Raw genomic sequence first — 17708 nt, forward strand, 5'->3', positions numbered from 1 at the left:
TAAATCCTTTATTTCATTAAAACATCAGAACAGTAGAGAAACACGTTGTGCTGCATGTCAGTTATTTATTTAAAAACGAAAAGTGAAATGTAGAATCCAGTCTCATTCAACAGTTTAAAAAAAAATTGATGCAACATACAAGTTAATTAGTTAATCGATGCAATGCATCATAACTATTAGCCCATTGCATCTATGTAACAAAAGCATTTTCATACAGATATAAAACAGGAGAAATAGCGAATAAACTAATAAGAAATGATTATGCCATGACTGAAATATTTCTTTTTGTTTTACAATGAAATGTCCATCTATCCACAAATCTATAGTTTGTTGTTTTAGTACTCAAATGCTGAAAACTTGCCCTGTGTCAAATACAATCTAAATACTTGTTATAGTCTGTTTATTAAACCAGTGTTCAAAATGCTTCTAAATTATATTTTTGACACTGATTCAGTATGCATTTACTTTTGTAGCCAGAGTTTATAAAGGTGTCTGTAGATGCACTTTGTATTTATTAAAACAAAGTTTCAAATTAGTTGAAAAGTCCCAACACTACACATTTTATTTTCATTCATGCGTCAGTGCTTTTTGCAGTACTTACTTTTGGACACTAGATGGCAGTGTTTGCAAAGAATTGAGACGCCTCATTGTGTAACCCGTTGCTGAGGAAGTGTCTAGACCAGAGGTAGGCAACCTGAGGCCACATGTGGCTCTTCAGGCCGTCTGCAGTGGCTCCATGTGGCTTTGACAAAAAATGTACATTTTAATTTTCATTTATCATTGGTGTAGGCCCAAAGCAATTTGTATTCTTCAACTGTAAAAATGTTAAGCTTATATATGGCAATAAAGCATTTTAAAGCAAACTTTTAACATACAGTCATGGAAAAAAATGATTAGATCACCCCTGTGTTCTTCAGTTTCTTGTTCATTTTAATGCCTGGTACAACTAAAGGTACATTTGTTTGGACAAATATAATGATAACAACAAAGATATATCATAAGAGACTAATTTAAGAGCTGATATCTAGACATTTTTCGTGTTTTCTTGATATTGACCAAAATCATTATCAAGAAAAAACATGTAAAATGCTTATATATCAGCTCTTCATTCTTTAATGGTCTAATAATTTTTTCCATGACTCTATTTGTCAACTAAAATGTGCATCATAGCTTACAAAAATCTTAAAAAGCCTTACCTAAACATTTTGCCAACTTCAAGTCTAGTTTTGAGTTTCCCTAGCTGGACTAGCTTTCGATTACAAACACCAAAATCATATTTATAAATGCTCATTTTGACCAATTAGTCATGTTGGTAGACTAATTTAGACTTAGTAGGATATTTTATTTTCATTCAAAAGAAGGTTTGCGGCTCAATTCTGAAAATGTTTCTCTTATTTTGGCCAACAATGGCTCTTTAGTTAGTAAAGGTTGCCGACCCCTGGTCTAGACCAGCTCACCTTTTGTCGATCAGCTTTTTATCAATCTCTCATCATATGAAGTATTTCTTACATTTCATTCTTTTGAGAGACTTTAGACAATTAATCCACTACAGTACATTTCAGAGGAAAATGTTGCTTTTACTAGATAGAGTAAAGTCTGAGAATGAGATGCCTAGGGTGTTGCAGGAACGCCCTTCAGAATGTTTAGGAACTCAGAAAAAAAAAACAACCTCTATCCCTGCTCTATGACAAAACTGCCCACAAAAATAACCCCCCAGGTCGTTCATACAGCAAATTTTTGTTGTTAGATATCGCCCTCTAGTGGCTGTAGTAATTATGACATAAGCCAGGCAGGAAGTAAGGATACTGACTACTGGATTACAAGACCAACAAGGTCCACTAAAGGAGGGTGGAGGACTTTGACACAGTAGACTGATGTCTGTTTCCCAGTGAAACCAAAAGTCAACGTTGTTATTGTAGTGAATAACTTTACTTCAATGTATAACCTGTGAGTAGCTACATCATGTTCTCTGTCATGTTTTATCAAATCAAATCAAATCAAAATTATTTTATTTATCCCCGAGGGGAAATTCAGTTAGTCTGGTAGAATCTCTGTTAGAATGAGACAGCCTGATGGCTGTAGGAGAGAAGGATCTTTTGTTTCTCTCCGTCCTGCAACAGAGAGAGGAGTGTATATACAGGAGAGTATATAAATGATATCTGTAATGTTTCTTGTAAATTTAAATGTGTTTTATTTGCGGACGACACTAATTTATTTTGTTCCGGCAAACACTTAGAACATCTTCTGAATACAGTGGAAACTGAACTTTAAAAAAATGAAAAGATGGTTTGATGTGAACAAGTTATCTCTGAACATAAGCAAAACTAAATTTATTATTTTTGGAAATCGTTCAATTAATCAAAGAGTGCAAATCACCATTGATAATGTGGAAGTGGAAAGAGTTTATGATAATAAGTTCCTTGGAGTGGTTATTGACCATAAACTGTGCTGGAAGCCACATATCAACCTCTTAAAGAATAAAATATCAAAAAACTATGGCAATTCTATATAAATGTAAAAATATCTTAACAACAAACTCATTAAAAATGTTGTATCAATCCCTAATAAAACCATATATAACCTATTGTATAGAAGTGTGGGGACACACATTTAAGTCAATCACCAAACCAATTTTTCTACTTCAAAAAAAAGCAATGAGACTTATAAACAAAGTCAATTATAAGCATCCAACCAATCAATTATTTATTAATTTAAATGAACTCAAATTCAATGAACTGGCGGATTTCAAAACAGCACAGTTTATGTTCAAAATTAACAACAACATGCTGCCTGACTGTATTCAGAAAATGTTCAATCTAAGACAAAGCCATTACAATTTCAGAGGGGAGTGTATATTTAAAAAGTTAAAAACCAGAACCAACACCAAATCACGATGCACCACGGTAACAGCTGTTAATTTATGGAACAAATTGGAGAAAGACTTGAAAACTTGCAATACCATTAACTTATTCAAAAAATTACTTAAAAATAGGATGATTAATTTATATAAGTTAGGGTAATGAGTAATAAGCTTCTTTCTTTTCTCTCTTTTGTGACTGCTTATTTCTTTTGTTGATAAATAACAGATTGTACATTTCTAAATTTTAAATTTACTTGAGTTGTAACAGGGTAGGCGTAATAAGCTATGCTTCAGCCTACGCCTTTTCGGTCCAAATGTCTATTATCAATTTTCTCTCTCTGTTTACATGTTGTTTACTTTGATCAATGTTTTGTTTTTGTTTTTTCTGGTTTGTTTTGATGACATGTATTGACCGAAATAAACAGATACGAAACGAAACGAAACGAGAGAGGAGCCGTCCACTGCTGTTTTTTTGGTCCATAAAGGTTTTGTGTAGCGGATGATCTGGGTATTTCAGGATGGCCTGGAACATGTTGACAGGTCATCTCTCCACCACCTCCTCCAGTGTGTCCAACCTGGCTCCAACCACAGAACCAGCTCTTTAGACCAGTCTGTCCAACCGCCTTCATCTCTGTGTCTGATGCTGCCTCCCCAGCAGACTGCAGCAGAAAACAACACACTACCACCACAGACTGATAAAACACCTGCAGCATCGCACTACACATGTCCAGAGATCTGAGCTTCAAGAAGAAAGAGAGGCAGCTCTGTCCCTTTTTGTAGAGAGCGTCAGTGTTTAGCGTCAACTTATTATCCAGGTATACACCTAGATACTTAGAAATTGGCACCACCTCCAAGTCCACCCCACAGGTATTCACTGGCTGAAGAGGGGGCTTGAACCTGCATAAATCTCTGATCATTTCCTTAGTCTTTGAGGTGTTCAGTAGGAGATAGTTCTTGTGACTCCAGTCACTGAAGGCTTTTATCAGATCCCTATATTCAGATTCCTGTCCATTCCTGATACACGCCACAATAGCAGTGTCGTTGGAGTACTTCTGGATGTGGCAGGACTCATCCGGTATTTGAAGTTGTATTTGAAGTTTTATGTCACAGATATAACTATGTAGCTGAATGTAGCTGTTGGCAGCAGTTATTCTACACCAAACTATCTTCTCCCTTGCGACAAGTTTAACTTCCTAAACTTAACAAAGTAGTTTTGTTGCTTAAACCTAACTAAAGTGCAAAAGTTTATTTTAAAAACTGCAACCAGTACGTTTGTGTATGAAGACATGTTGAACTCCAATTCAGGCAACACATTAGTCGTCATATTAGAGGTTAGGAACAAACAATCTATGTGGGTGTCTGGTGTCAGATTCAGATACTATCTGACCCCTGTGAGTATTATTATTGATTGTACTTTGACTCTAGTACAGTTTCACACTGTGATATCACCACTTTTACTAAATGAACATTCGTCCTCCTCCACTGTTCGTGTCAGAGTGATTCTGCACTTTGTTATCAACTTCTCAGCTGCTCTGCAGGGACTCCCAGCCCCCTCCCTCCCCTCCCCTGCCTCCAGCAGGAAGTATGTGGGGATTATGGAGAGGTCAGTTTGTTCTGGAAGACGATGTGACCTGACTGACCTGTCCGTCCCTACCTGACCTCTGTTCAGAGCAGCTGATAAATCCTCACTATCCTGGGAAGGTCCTGCTGCAGAGAACTGCTTATGAACTGTAACCCACCCTTCAGATCCCACATCCCCCTCTGTTTAACAGCATCCAGCGCTGAACCTGACAGCACAAAGCACATACCACCAACAAGGCTGCACAAGCCTCTGGTTGTTTAGCTTAAAGGGTCACTTCACACAAATTGCAGAAAAACTCATTTAATGACAGTGTCAAGCCATGAACAGAGTTGTATGAACTTTAAAAAGTTCTGCCACCACATGGGGACAATGAAGGGAATCAATTCTTGTTTATATTAAAGGCACACTCCACCAAATGTATACCTCTACTGTTAAAACAGTAATCAATCAATCAATCAATCAATCAATCAAACTTTATTTATATAGCACTTTTCATACATAGAAATGTAACACAAAGTGCTTTACAAAAAATCAAAATAAAAACAGACAATAAAAATGACAAAACCCACCCCTCCCATCCCCACATGCACATCTGCATGTACACATACACATACATGCACACACACGTACATAGACACGTACGCACAAAACACACATTCAGACTCACACACAGCACATATTGATTGACAGTGTAGAGACATGGCAAGGCACTGAGGATCCAGATGAGAAAAAAGCAACTTGTGGGAGCATCCACACTGAGAGGTGGCAGAGCCTTCAGCCATAGAGGCCGTCACAGAGACCACCAGGACCCGGGTAGACCGGGGCAGTCTCCGCACATGGTGCAGAGCCGCCCTGTCCCCCGGGCCCAGGGAAACTTCAAGACCACATCCCCACGGGCAGACCCAACACACACCCCAGTGTGGAGGCCCCCATGAGGGAACTAAAACTAAAAGACTAAAAGACAACAGGACAGGATAAAAACTAAAAGACTAACAGACAAGAAGAAGAACTTGGCTCAGCTTGCAAATGGCTCTGGATCAATCTGAACATTATAACAGTCCTCCTGGTCCTCTTCCGACAACAGGACAGGATAAAAACTAAAAGACTAAAAGACAACAGGACAGGATAAAAACTAAAAGACTAAAAGACTAAAGAACAGGATAAAAACTAAAAGACTAAAAGACAACAGGACAGGATAAAAACTAAAAGACTAAAAGACAACAGGACAGGATAAAAACTAAAGTAAAGTAAGATGATGTCTTGTGTGGCTCTTGGTGAGAATAACCCTGATCAGGCTCTGATTGGTCTTAAAACACCATTTATATATGATATGTATGAAAAACAATGTTACATACCATTTAAATGCATTTGTTTTCAAGTTTCATGTTCTTTGCTTCAGACAGCAGTAGTAGCAGTAAAATGACCATATTATTGGATTCAAGAAATATACTTACCCCTCTTTTTTGTCTGATCTGAGGTAGAGTGAAGTATTTAGGCAGCAGCCAGAGTGATTTTCAAGATAGAAAGCTCATCTTGGGCTCAAATTGAAGCTTAGCTTTATTTTTGGATTTTGAATTATTCTTATAGACAAGTGAAGCAGTGATATTCACCACAGAGGGCTAGAAAATGATCATTCTTTATGAGAATTTGTCAACAAGACAGTTTTTTTTTTGCGATAATATTTCAAAACAGAGACAGAGAAAGCCCCACTATCTTAATTTGCCACATTCCCATTTGTTTCAGGATACTCCCTGCCAAATTTCAGACTTGTAGGACTATTAATGTAACCATAGTACCTTAATATTTGTGGCCCCAAGTGTCTTGGTATTTGACATTGTAAGTCTGCATTCATGGGGTGTTGGAATGATCAGAAACATTAGTTCCGAACTGGTTAAATTCAAAGCCCCCTAAAGGCAGAACAACAACTTGGAAAGTTGGTGAAAACAGCTTGCAAAGTTGACATCATATTAGGCAGAAACATGGCAGACAAAGGTAGCCTAATTGAAGGAAATCTCATTTGAGATTAGTCTGGTGTTAGCCAGGCTACAAAACAGCATGAAAACAAGTCAAATAGAAACCCCAAAATACAAGTATCAACCTTAAAATAAGCATAACATGTCCCCTTTGTTGTCCTACTTTGCCTTTCCTTTTGCCTGATCTGAGGTGAATTTTTTTATTTTTTTTAATTTATAAGTTTGTTTGGTACAAGTTTGGTGCACATCCTGCAGTAAACAGCCTGTAATAAGTGAGCGTGCGTGTGATGATGTGAGCGTCCTTCCTCCGCTTGTTTTTCATTTGTAGCCGAATCATCCGGTTGAACAGACTTCTACACCTTTGATTATCACTTTGAATTGAAGAGTCTGTCGTTGCCTCGCAGGGAATAGATCGTCTTATTGAAGTGAAGATAAGGCCTGAGGTTAAAGAAAGAAGCCTTTCAAACATCAGAGTCAAGTTCAAAAGCAGCTTTGAAGCGTTTGGTTGTGGTGATGTGGTGTGGGGACGAGTCATGGCAGACAAACTGCACTCATCCCCATTATTTAATTATACTGCACATATCGTTCTAAACTGGAGAGTCTACTGCATGAAATATCAGTATACACTGTAAAAAAAAAACCCTGTTGTTTTCAAGGTAAAAAAAAAAACCACAGCTGTGGTTGCCAGAACTTTACCGTAATAAATACGGTGCAACTTTTTGTAATATTACAGTAAAATTATATTAGCACTGTTGATTTCCCGTTTAAGATTGTAATTTTATTCCATTTTTACTGTAAAATATAAGAAGAAAAAGAAATACTGTTCTGCCATATAACTGACAAGAAAATTATTTATAAATGCCGCATAAATTAAATATTTTACCATTAATATTACAGTATATTTTTGTAAGACAAATGGTGTTTAGCACATTTAACAGTGAGAAAAAGTATTTTTACAAAAAATAAATGCAAAAATGATGGCTTGTATATATATTACAGTATATTTGTGTTACAAACACAGTGCCAGTATATTTACAGTGGAGTAATGTATTTTAAAAAAACTAAAACTGTAAAAAAAAAAGTTTGGGCAGATTTATACATTTACGTGTTTCATTGTAACTGAAACTGAATTAACCCATTTATCATTTTACGTTTTTTTTACTGTCATGGTTTAGCAGTTTTTCACTGTAAAATCTACAGACATTTTTTACAGTGTACCAAATTATGCTTATTTATAATGTTGAATAAAACTTTCTTTTAGTTTTATTAGTTTGAGTTAAATCACTTGTGTGCTCTTGTGCCTCTGGAAAGGTGGAAACAACTTTTACTTCCACAAACAGAAGTTCAGAAGTTCTGAAATTAGAAGAATAACGGTAAAAGAATTGGTTAATCCAGTTTATATGGATTTCAATAAATTAAGGACAAAGTTGCATACAGCTATTCATCAATTGCATTTAAAATAAATAAATGTAATGAGAGCTTGATGACTTTTTCCCTTGATATGATTTTGTCACCTTGTGAATGATTGAGCTAACTGAGAAATGATTTTGAGGTTATCCACTTCGATTTATTCACAGCCACTTTAAAGTCTACAAAAATAAAGTTCTAACCTAATCACTGCAGTGGAGTTCAAAAACAAGCCTTCAGTCAGCTGATCTACAGTATATTCCACTGTTTATACCATCTGAATGATTGAGACAGAAAAATAAACCTGGCTTAATGCCTTAACAAGTAGATCTTAAAGCAGATAATAAAAATACTCATCCATTCTTTCTATTTCTCTGTCTCTTTATAAGAGCTTAATAATAATAATAATAATAATAATAATGACTGGGCATGTCATGCCCTGCCCAGATTGAAAGAGTTTGCTGCGTCATCATTTGTTGGTAAGTGGTTAAGATTAACATTTAGCCTGGGGTAATCACAGGGAGTTGAAGACAGGCTTGACTGCATGTAATTATCAGCCTCTCCCTCCCTCTCTCTCTCTCTCTCTCCTTCATCTCTCCTTCCCTTCGTCCGTCTCTGAGGACACTTTCAAAAGTCTTTGGGGGTTCTTAAAAGTTTACCAGAATTCACGGTTATCTCTCTTTCACCACATTAGCCCTGGTTCTTGAACCGACTCTGTTCAGGATTCTTGGAACCTATCTAGCGAACCAGCCTGCATTTCTACAGTAAAGCATGTTTTTATAGACCAAATTATATATGATAAGAACACATAGAAAACTACTACCTCCTATTTCAGCCCGAGAAAAACCTGTTATTGTTTGGTTCCAGCTGGAAACCGACTTCTTGTGTTCCAAACCAATTTATTTTGGTTGAAATTCTCCAAATTTAAGTGTTTCAACCTGAACTGGTTCCATGTTGGTAGAAAAGCAGTGTCCAAATGATTAATTATACTGATGTTGTCCACAGTTTTTAAGCAGTTTTTCCAACAAAATGAAGAATGATTTCAATGTGTCTTAATATTATATATTGAATAGAGTTTGTTGATAATCTCGGGAGGTTTTGCATCAAAGAAGCATTTGCTACGCAGGTCATTAGATTTGGAAATTAAACTCCAGCTACATATGGGTCTTTCTGGTGTAGCCTTCATATAAAACACCTCAGTTTGTTGCTGTATAATAAGTAAATTATTTCTCTGACATCATTATAACAATACAAGTGATAAAATATTACCATTAAAGCTGGGTTTATACCTCACAAAAGTGGTCCCGCCATGTGTGTATGTGTAGTGGAAATTACTACCCCTCTTGAGTGAGAAGATGAATCAAAAATCAAGTTGAAGTTCCTTTTAGTTTTCTTTATTATCAGACATCAGAATACACTGCCTAGGTACAGTGGAGGAGAACTTTGTCAATTTTAAGGCTGATGAAAAAAGGTGTCCATCTCCTATGAAAGCCCTTGTTCTCTCTGCCTTTTCTGTCTGTGTTAGGGCATTTTTAACCCTTTGGAGTCTTTGGCTATTTTGTCAGTTAAAAATCAGTTAAAAAAAAAGAAAAAAAATGTGAACAAACACTGCAAATATAACATATAAGAGGGTTACATCCAGTTTTATCATTTTATACTAAATATATTTGAGCTTGTCTACAGTTTTACTTGGTATATCATCATCAAACTGAAACTGGCCTCATGGAGTTTACAGCCAGAACTTTAGAGGTAAATTTACAGTAGGGCTCCACGCTGCTTTGTTTTCTAGTCTGGATGTCATTAAGAAGTCGTGCTTTGGAGCTTTTGGAGACTCCAGAGGGTTAAATTGCCTGGCTCTCCATCCTCTCCTTCTCCTCCAGGTGTTTTATGTCTGTTATGTGTCACTGTCAGTCCTCTCCTCTCTCTGTCGACCTCTCGGCGTCATGCTGGTTGGAGGAAGTCTTTTTTGGCTTCACCACACTGAACCACTTAGCAGGGAAAAAAGCCCAGCTTCACTATCTCACATCTTTAGAAGAAGAGTGAAACAGCCACAGGAAATGTTTGTCTTCCCCATCCTGTTTTGGGCAGTTCGGAGATGCTGGCAAAGAATCAAACAACAAGCAACAAACTGGCTCCTATAATCCTCCGGTACTGCTCGATAAAGACATGATCAGTCTGAAGAAACAAGGCAGTGATGCTCTCTGTTTATTGTCACTGTACTGCCTGTAGACCAATTGGAGGTCTCAGCATATACTATTTAGGCCTGTCATGATAATTCTTTTTGCTACAAGATATGTTGTCCCATAAAATATTCTGATAATTATAAAGACCAATTTATGCCACTGATCATAATATTATAGGATTATAATGCAAGTACACACTTTCAAAGAGTAGTTAACATACTAATTCTTAAGAATATTAATACATGAATGTGAATGTTATTTTTAGGGCCAGGACTTTAACGCGTTAATTAAGATTAAATAATTACACAAAAATTAATGCGTTAAAAAAAATGTTGATTTTAATCACACTTATTTTTTAACCGCAGAATGTTTCTCACTGGATGAGTTTCAGGCGGACCGATTATACTGGAGCACCAACTAGCGTTCATGAGTTCAGACAACAACAAACCACAGTGAACATGAAGGAAGAAGCTGATGAGACGCTTTGGTTGGCCCCGTGGATGATGGGACATTTTGTTACAAAAAAACAACGGATGGAAGCGTCGATAAGAGCATGGTTGTGTTCCTATGCAACAAGGAATTCACATATCACCGCAGCACATCCAGCCTCAAGTATCACCTCAATGCAAAACATATAGCAGCTAGTGTGGTAGCTAGCTTGGATTGTGTTTTACTTAAAAAACCAAAGTATTATAGTTTACAGAAGGTCTACCTACCTATAGGCTACCTGAATTTCTGAAATGTACTATATTTCTAAATATGCTATTGCTACACTTAATGGCAAAAATTGCACTGGTCTGTTGGACTTGAACAAAAATAAACAATATTTTTGTTGCTTAAGCTCATGTATTCAGTCATTATTCAATGGTACTATAAATCCATGTGAGAAAAAATACTTCTCACTGTTCTCAGGTCAGATATTTATATGTGATTAAAATGCGATTCATTTTGATTAATTAATTACAACGCCTCTAATTAATTTGATTTTTTGTTTTTATCCAGTCCCGGCCCTAGTTTTTTTAAAATATCCTAAAACAACAGAGCAGAAATGATGTTACAACAAAGTCGATATATTAATTATCGTTAGGCCTATTTTTTATAGTATATATTTTGTTAGAAAAATATCTTGATATAACCTTGAAAATTGAATAATCTGACTCCAACACCAAAAATCCTCACCTATTTTCTCTGTGCAGTCGTTGATGGAGAATGATGAGCAGGAGACGTCCAAGTTCTCAGTTTAACAAAAGTTTATTACAATACGTCAAGAAATGTGAAGTTACAGAGCTCTGGGTTCACTTTTTAAATCTCCCTGATACATACAGACTGGTTACAGGTCATGAAGTCTGAACCTCATCTCTTCCCCTAAACCCCCTGTCAAAACTAACAATGATTCTTATATCATGAAGGTAGACCTCTTCCAGGAAGTGCCGCCTTCTTCATCCGCTGATTCGCCAGTCTTAATCAATACAGGGACACGTCATGTCACCTGGGCAACAATCTTGCCGCCCGGAACAAGGCAGTGCCCTGACCTGCTAACAAAGTTGTTATGACGAACATTCTGCCTTGTTATGTCCTACAGAGATATAACAGGAGCCAAAAGATTTTTCAATGTCTACTTGTTATTTTAAAGTCTAAAAAATATAAAACAGACAATAATATCCTTTGTGATTATAGAATCTTAATCAGTTTAAGCAAATGGAATATATGTTATTAAAGTACACAGTTTCTAAATCAACATTAACACACAAACATAATCATTGTATCAAAATCATATTGCCTGATAAATATATAAATGCATAGAGATAGATATTAGCAAGGTTTAGTGAATTACGCATACATAGTGACCTTTGATGACCGTGGAGACAGACAACAAATACAAAAAGAGAGACACAGAAAGAAGCAGAGTAATCATTTCATTAAAACAACGTAGAATAATCAAATTATTCTAACAATTTGTACACTGCAAAAAAGTGGTGTCTAAAAACAAGATAAAAACTCTGATCTTCCTGCATAGACAGACACCCACGTGTCAATAGTGACACACAGTCATAGCGCCCCCTGCTGGCAACAGGAAATATCATGTTTTACACCTACCCCGAGCAGAGTAGTAGGAGACACGCAATTTGGCACGCATAGGGACTTAGCACACAGCGTCGCGCCCGACGTGGCCTCCCCCGACGGCTCCACTCTGCTCGGTCCCGTTCAGTCCTGCTTGCAGGCCTAGTTAGGGACCGAGCACTAACGGTGCGAGGACCCTATTGTAATTGGTCCGTCTATTAATATTATTTTTCTTCAGAAAAAGTAATCGCCTTTTCGGGGGCTTTATCGTATTCAAAAACTCCTCATTTTTGGAATATACATACATCTCCACAAGACGTATACTCAACATCCTGGTGTGGTGGTCATGTGACTGTGACAAGAAGTGACTTCTCCAAAATGTGGCTGTTACTGGAAACAGAAATTTGAAAAAGTGGTTAATTTCAAAAAGCTTATTTTTTGTGACGAGGCTAAGTTTAAACCCATTTAACAATTCTAATCTGTGAATAGGGAACTGAACTTATTAAAGTCACAATTCTGATATATGTTATGGAGATGCAAACAAAAAGGCAAATTGTTTGTTTTTATTTGTTTTTTATTCATTCCTATTTTGTTACTTAAAAACAAATCTGTAAAATGATTTATTGTTAACCAGCACTATTAATGTCGCAATTTTTATATATGTTGTGGAGATCCAAAGAAAAAAGCACATTTGTGTCTCTGTAAGCAGAAAATGTGTCTAGTTTTTTTTAATTTAAAATAAGAAATATCATAAACATAAATACAATAAACGCCCAATGTAACGTGTACGTCACATCACAGATCTTTGACATTTAGTGGTAGATTTTTTTTTTTTTAAATATCATAAATGTGTTCTATGTGGTCCACTTGTTCTGTGGTATATCCCCCATCATTTTCCTTTAAGGATAACTGGGTCTGGGTTCTTATGGGTTAAGTTTTGAATTAGCGTAGGACCATGGGAGTTGTTGTCTTCTCCACCACTGGCGTCATTGTAGTCACTATATCTGAATTGTCAGCAGAGGTGTCCTTCTATCTTAAACAAATGAACCAGGTGATTAAAACGGGTGAAAAATCTCAATAAAGCAATTTCGCACTGAAATCCAGTGTTTCTCGAACATTTTTCGGCGGATACAGGACATCCTGGAGAGATGAAAAAAACTGACCAAAATCGTAAAAATGTGGCTTAAAACTGGATAGAAATAGAACCCAACTGATACAGGATTTTTTGGTTTCCCTACATGTATTCTGCCGCTGCTGGATTTTCAGCGCCGCCACAAAAAGAAGTTATTTGTAATATCGTGGTGAATTGAAGACTTTCGCTTGCATACAGTTAAAACACAACATCATAAGTTTACAGAGTGTTGCGCCAGCGACACTTTTACCACAATAACTAAATGGTTTGCGCTATCAGGAAATATTTTCTGAAAGCTGAGAAGTTGCTCTTTACAGCCAACATGGTGTCATTACGGTAATTTCACTCGCACTTCTCCTGGAAGCCCACAAAACAGGAACACACACACACTCAGCAGTGGAGAAATAGAAACACTGGATTATTTATGAAAAAAGTTGACAAAGACGAAAACGAAGGACATTTTCACTATAATTAGGGCCCGAGCAGGCAACGACCTGCAAGGTCACTATTGTATTTCTTTTTTTCTTTTTTTTTAATTGGTGAAATGACGTAACAAACAAGGTGACATGAGAGACAAATACACTACACCATGTGGACAACAAGTAGAGACAGCAGACATACAGCGCAAACAACAACAAAGAAAAACAAATGATCAACGATTTGCACAGAGGCATCACAAGTGTATGTGCGTGTGTGTGTGTGTGTGTGTGTGTGTGTGTGTATGTGTGTGTGCGTGTGTGTGTGCGTGTGTGTATGTGGATGAGGGGCAGATGCTACGACATAAATATAAATATATATAACATGGCTCAGTTATATGTATAACACAATGAAAATAAATAGGCAAACAAAGCAAGAAGCGCTAACGCGAGAAGAGAGGGAGGAGGAAAGAAAGAGAGGAAACAAAAAAACAAGAATAAATAAAACTAGGCCTGCAAGCAAGACTGAATGGGACAGAGCAGAGTGGAGCTGTCGGAGGAGGCCACATCGGGCGCGGGGCTCTGGGCTCAGTCCCTATGCGTCCCAAATGGCGTGTCTGTGTAAAACATGTTACTTCCTGTAGCCAGCGGGGGGCGCTCTGACTGAGTGTCAATATTGATATGTGGGTGTTTTTAGGGCTGGACCCTCATCACGTATGAGAATTTTGGGACAGATTGGACAATGTATGGTCAAGTTATACGGTCTCATGTGTTGTGGCGAGATGGCATAATTTGCCGCCATGCCACGCCCACATAATGTGACGGTCAGTAAAGCTTTTGATAACTTTTGATCCCAAAGGCCTTGTGATGGTACTGACCAACTTTGAAGTCAATCAGGTTAAATCTATAGGAGGAGTTCATTAAAATATGAAATGTGGTCATTTAATGAAGGTGGGCGTGGATATAGCATAAGGGGCGGGGCTTTATGAAATATTATGATTTAGAAGTGTTAAGGGCTGGACTCTGATGAAGCACGAGAAATTTAGGACTGATTGGACAATGTATGTTTAAGTTATACGGTCTCGTATGTTGTGGCGAGACGGCATAATTTGCCGCCATGCCACGCCCACATAATGTGACGGTCAGTAAAGCTTTTGATAACTTTTGATCCCAAAGGCCTTTTGATGGTACTGACCAACTTTGAAGTCAATCAGGTTAAATCTGTAGGAGGAGTTCATTAAAATATAAAATGTGGTCATTTAATGAAAGGGGGCGTGGATATAGCATAAGGGGCGGGGCTTTATGAAATATTATGATTTAGAAGTGTTAAGGGCTGGACTCTGATGAAGCATGAGAAGTTTGGAGCAGATCGGACAATGAATGGAGAAGTTATAATGATCTCGTGTTTTATGGCGAGACGCCATATTTTGGCGCCATGCCACGCCCACATAGTGTGACTGTGTAACTTTTGATCCAAAAGGCCTTGTGATGGTACTGACCAAGTTTGAAGTAAACTCACCTTAGCCCTAACCCTAACCCTAACCCTAACCCTAATTAGGGTTAGCCCTAGGTTTAGGGTTAGGGTTGTGGCTAACCCTAACCCTAACCCTAACCCTAATTAGGGTTAGCCCTAGGGTTAGGGTTAGGGTTAGGGTTAGGGTTAGCCACAACCCTAACCCTAACCCTAATTAGGGTTAGCCCTAGGGTTAGGGTTAGGGTTGTGGCTAACCCTAACCCTAACCCTAACCCTAATTAGGGTTAGCCCTAGGGTTAGGGTTAGGGTTAGCCACAACCCTAACCCTAACCCTAGGGCTAACCCTAATTAGGGTTAGGGTTGTGGCTAACCCTAACCCTAACCCTAACCCTAGGGCTAACCCTAATTAGGGTTAGGGTTAGGGTTAGGGCTAAGGTGAGTTTACTTCAAACTTGGTCAGTACCATCATAAGGCCTTTGGGATCAAAAGTTCAAATCTTTAACGACAATCACACTATGTGGGCGTGGCATGGCGGCAAAATATGGCGTCTCGCCATAAAACACGAGAACATTATAACTTCTTCATTCTTTGTCCAATCTGCTCCAAATTTCTCATGCTTCATCAGAGTCCAGCCCTTAACACTTCTAAATCATAATAATTCATAAAGCCCCGCCCCTTATGCTATATCCACGCCCCCTTTCATTAAATGACCACATTTCATATATTAATGAACTCCTCCTACAGATTTAACCTGATTGACTTCAAAGTTGGTCAGTACCATCACAACGCCTTTGGGATCAAAAGTTATTCAAATCTTTACCGACAGTCACACTATGTGGGCGTGGCATAGCGGCAAAATATGGCGTCTCGCCATAAAACACGAGATCTTTATAACTTCTCCATTCTTTGTCCGATCTGCTCCAAACTTCTCATGCTTCATCAAAGTCTAGCCCTTAAAACTTCTAAATCATAATAATTCATAAAGCCCCGCCCCTTATGCTATATCCACGCCCCCTTTCATTAAATGACCCGTTTCATATTTTAATGAACTCCTCCTACAGATTTAACCTGATTGACTTCAAAGTTGGTCAGTACCATCACAAGGCCTTTGGGATCAAAAGTTATTCAAATCTTTACCAACAGTCACACTATGTGGGCGTGGCATGGCGGCAAATTATGGCGTCTCGCCATAAAACACGAGATCATTATAACTTCTCCATTCTTTGTCCAGTCTGCTCCAAACTTCTCATGCTTCATCAGAGTCCAGCCCTTAACACTTCTAAATCATAACAATTCATAAAGCCTCGCCCCTTATGCTATATCCACGCCACAACACACGAGACCGTATAACTTGACCATACATTTTCCAATCTGTCCCAAATTTCTCATACGTGATGAGGGTCCAGCCCGTGCGTGTGTGTGTGTGTGTGTGTGTGTGTGTGTGTGTGTATGTGTGTGTGCGTGTGTGTGTGCGTGTGTGTATGTGGATGAGGGGCAGATGCTACGACATAAATATAAATATATATAACATGGCTCAGTTATATGTATAACACAATGAAAATAAATAGGCAAACAAAGCAAGAAGCGCTAACGCGAGAAGAGAGGGAGGAGGAAAGAAAGAGAGGAAACAAAAAAACAAGAATAAATAAAACTAGGCCTGCAAGCAAGACTGAATGGGACAGAGCAGAGTGGAGCTGTCGGAGGAGGCCACATCGGGCGCGGGGCTCTGGGCTCAGTCCCTATGCGTCCCAAATGGCGTGTCTGTGTAAAACATGTTACTTCCTGTAGCCAGCGGGGGGCGCTCTGACTGAGTGTCAATATTGATATGTGGGTGTTTTTAGGGCTGGACCCTCATCACGTATGAGAATTTTGGGACAGATTGGACAATGTATGGTCAAGTTATACGGTCTCATGTGTTGTGGCGAGATGGCATAATTTGCCGCCATGCCACGCCCACATAATGTGACGGTCAGTAAAGCTTTTGATAACTTTTGATCCCAAAGGCCTTGTGATGGTACTGACCAACTTTGAAGTCAATCAGGTTAAATCTATAGGAGGAGTTCATTAAAATATGAAATGTGGTCATTTAATGAAGGTGGGCGTGGATATAGCATAAGGGGCGGGGCTTTATGAAATATTATGATTTAGAAGTGTTAAGGGCTGGACTCTGATGAAGCACGAGAAATTTAGGACTGATTGGACAATGTATGTTCAAGTTATACGGTCTCGTATGTTGTGGCGAGACGGCATAATTTGCCGCCATGCCACGCCCACATAATGTGACGGTCAGTAAAGCTTTTGATAACTTTTGATCCCAAAGGCCTTTTGATGGTACTGACCAACTTTGAAGTCAATCAGGTTAAATCTGTAGGAGGAGTTCATTAAAATATAAAATGTGGTCATTTAATGAAAGGGGGCGTGGATATAGCATAAGGGGCGGGGCTTTATGAAATATTATGATTTAGAAGTGTTAAGGGCTGGACTCTGATGAAGCATGAGAAGTTTGGAGCAGATCGGACAATGAATGGAGAAGTTATAATGATCTCGTGTTTTATGGCGAGACGCCATATTTTGGCGCCATGCCACGCCCACATAGTGTGACTGTGTAACTTTTGATCCA

The sequence above is a fragment of the Centropristis striata genome, chromosome 11 (genome assembly GCF_030273125.1).
Source record: "Centropristis striata isolate RG_2023a ecotype Rhode Island chromosome 11, C.striata_1.0, whole genome shotgun sequence".
Lineage (NCBI taxonomy): Eukaryota > Metazoa > Chordata > Actinopteri > Perciformes > Serranidae > Centropristis > Centropristis striata.